The sequence below is a fragment of the Cicer arietinum genome, chromosome 2 (genome assembly GCF_000331145.2).
Source record: "Cicer arietinum cultivar CDC Frontier isolate Library 1 chromosome 2, Cicar.CDCFrontier_v2.0, whole genome shotgun sequence".
Lineage (NCBI taxonomy): Eukaryota > Viridiplantae > Streptophyta > Magnoliopsida > Fabales > Fabaceae > Cicer > Cicer arietinum.
In genome coordinates this window covers 49,074,257-49,077,294 of record NC_021161.2, presented here as the reverse complement: position 1 = coordinate 49,077,294, position 3,038 = coordinate 49,074,257, and positions in this window count along the sequence as shown.

Here is a 3,038-nt window from a genome sequence, read left to right as displayed (position 1 = left end):
AGAAAGAGATACCATGATTAAATTATTTTTATATAAATTATAGGTTAAATATCACATATTAGTTCTTTAACTTAATTTCAGTTAGTGTTTTGATTTTTTAATTTTTTTTATTTAATCATTTATTTTAATTTTAAGTGACAATTTAATCTTTTATGTTTTAAAATGTCAACAATGTTATCACTTTTTTACAAAAATTCATCAAAATTTTCAAACAAAACCAATAAAATTAATTATATTATTCAATATAATATAAATTTCATCAAATTCGTAACTCAAATCTTCAAATAAACTCATATTTTCGTTCTTTATTGGATGTTGTTAGAGATAAAAATATGAATTTATTTAAATATTTAAGTTATGAATTTGATGAAATTACATTATATTGAGAATGATAATAAATTTTATCGGTTTTATTTGAAAATTTTGATGAGTTTTTACAAAAACAAAGGATAATATTGTTGACATTTTAAAATATAAAAGATTAAATTATCACTTAAAATTAAAATAAATGATCAAATTGGGAAAAAAATAATATATAAAGGATTAAAACGTTAACTGAATTAAGTTAAGAGATCACGAGTGATATTTAAACTAAATTAGATATCAATAAATTTATTGAAATAAATTAACTCAAAATAACTCTTAAAAATATGATAAGAGAAATTCGTGTATATATATATATATATATCATGTCTCAAATACAACTAAATATTAGTCAATAAAAATTGATATATTTAATTTACAATTAGGGTCAAATATATTCATTTTATTTGACTTATTTTGTTTATAAATGGAATTCATGGAATATATATATGCGTGTGTTGTTTTTGAGTTTTGAGAAATTGTTTTAAAACATAATTTTCAGTTATCAAATATATTAATGGATTGAGTCGCGGACTATGTCGTTCTATTTAAAAAGTTTTGTGGCTCTGCCCAAAAATATGCAAGACAAACAATCAAACACGACGTCTCCAGGAAAAAAACAATTCAAATACATTATATCCATTTTTTACTTCATTATATAAAATCGTTCTAGAATTATATCATCTAAATGTGATGTTTACGGTCACGACCACTTGAAAATATGGTATGATGATGATTCGAAAATCTGAAAGGTCAATTTTTTTATAAAGAAACGTAAAAAAAAATTGGGCTAACTAGAAAAGATACAAAAAAATTGATTTTTTTTTCCTTTCTAATTTTGATTTTGACGTCATTTGTAAGTTGAGTGAAATACTCTATTTGTAGAAAAATTTCAAACGGGATGACGTCCTTCAAAATCGGAGGAAATTGAAAGAAGAATCGGATAAGTAATAACTGGTGAAGAGAAGTGAAATAGAGTGGAGGACTCGATAAACACACAAAAAAGAAGTGTCGAAAATTTCGGAGAGAGAAAATGCACGATTAAAAATAAATATTAATTTTTATTTATTTTTTCATGTATTAAAAAATAACATACCATTTAGTCTAAGCTCAACCAAACGGCAATGACACATGTGTCATTGTCGATTTAAGTATATTTTCTCCCCTTCACAAAATTAAGTACCCTCGAAGCACACCCGGAAAATCATATATTCTTTTTATCAATACTATTAATTTGTGATATATATTCTATGTGAGACTTCTTCATCTTTTAAATTCACACGATATGTTCTAAATTTCAACACTTAGTGCTTAAGTACTATAAGTTCTAACAATATTTGTATATATAAATATATTTTTGGTTTAAATATTAAATTATCGCTACAAAATACAATAATTTGATTTCAATCCCTATAAAATAATTGTTTTAGTTTGAGTCCCTGCAAATTGTAAACGTTTTTGTTTTCGTTTTAGTCTCTAATGCCTAACAATGTTAGTTTCTTAATAATTGAGTAATTAATGACTTTAAACGTAGTCTCTACAAAATTCAAAAAATTTTATTTTGGTCCTTGCAAAATAAAAAATTCGTTTTAGTGTATGTGAAATGCAAGAAATTTAATTTTTTAAGATTTTTATAGTTTATAATTAGTGTCTTATAATTATTATTATTTTTATTTGGAAGATATAAAAAATATTAATTTTGATTAATGACAAATATTTATCTTGTATATCATTATAGTTTTGTTTGATAAAATCATCTGAAAACCGATAGTTTATAGCTTATAGCTTATATAGTTGTTAAGTTAATTGAAATGTTTGAAAAATTAATTTTAAAATGAAAAATGACATAAATGAAAATTCTTAATTAAAAAATCCACTAATGCGTGTATATCAATAGTTAATAGTATTATTCAGTCAAAAAAGTACTAAATTGTAAATATTTAAATAAGGATGAAAAATGTGTGTGGATTGATTGGATTTGAGATACCAAAGCGAAACGTATCACGGCAATTAGCAATGAATTCTTCTATTCATTCTCTGTATTCCATCCATCCCTCTCATGTCACACTCTATTCATTTTTCAAATTAATAAAATTGGTGGATTCAAATTCACCACAACTTGTTTTTATTTTATTTTTTGCATCCGATCAATATAGCCCAATTTGTAGCCCTTTAATTTCAGCCAAACAAAAATGTGATATAAACTACTACGACACAACTACTACATTTGTAATGAAGACACACACACTTTGTTTGACCTTTTTTGTTTTTTATTTTTTATTTTTTAATAGTAATATAATTGGTAGACTCATATTTAGGGTTGGTTCTTGAAATTTAGGTGTTTTATGCGAATAAAACAAATTATGCATTTTCAATTATTAATTTTTTTAAAATCATTGGTAATTTAATTGTAATTTAAGATTTTAAAATGTCATTTTTTATTTTTGTTAAAAAATTGGATAGAAATCAAAATAAGAATATTTAATTGATATTTTTCATATAAAATTTTAATAATTTTAATTTTAAAAAATATTCACACAAAATTGGATGAATAATTTCAATAAGATGTACATACATCGACCAGAAAACAAATAAATCTCTTTAAATAATTCGAAATTATATACATTGATTTTAATTCAAATGTTAAAATTTGTCTAACGACTTCTAATTCTTCG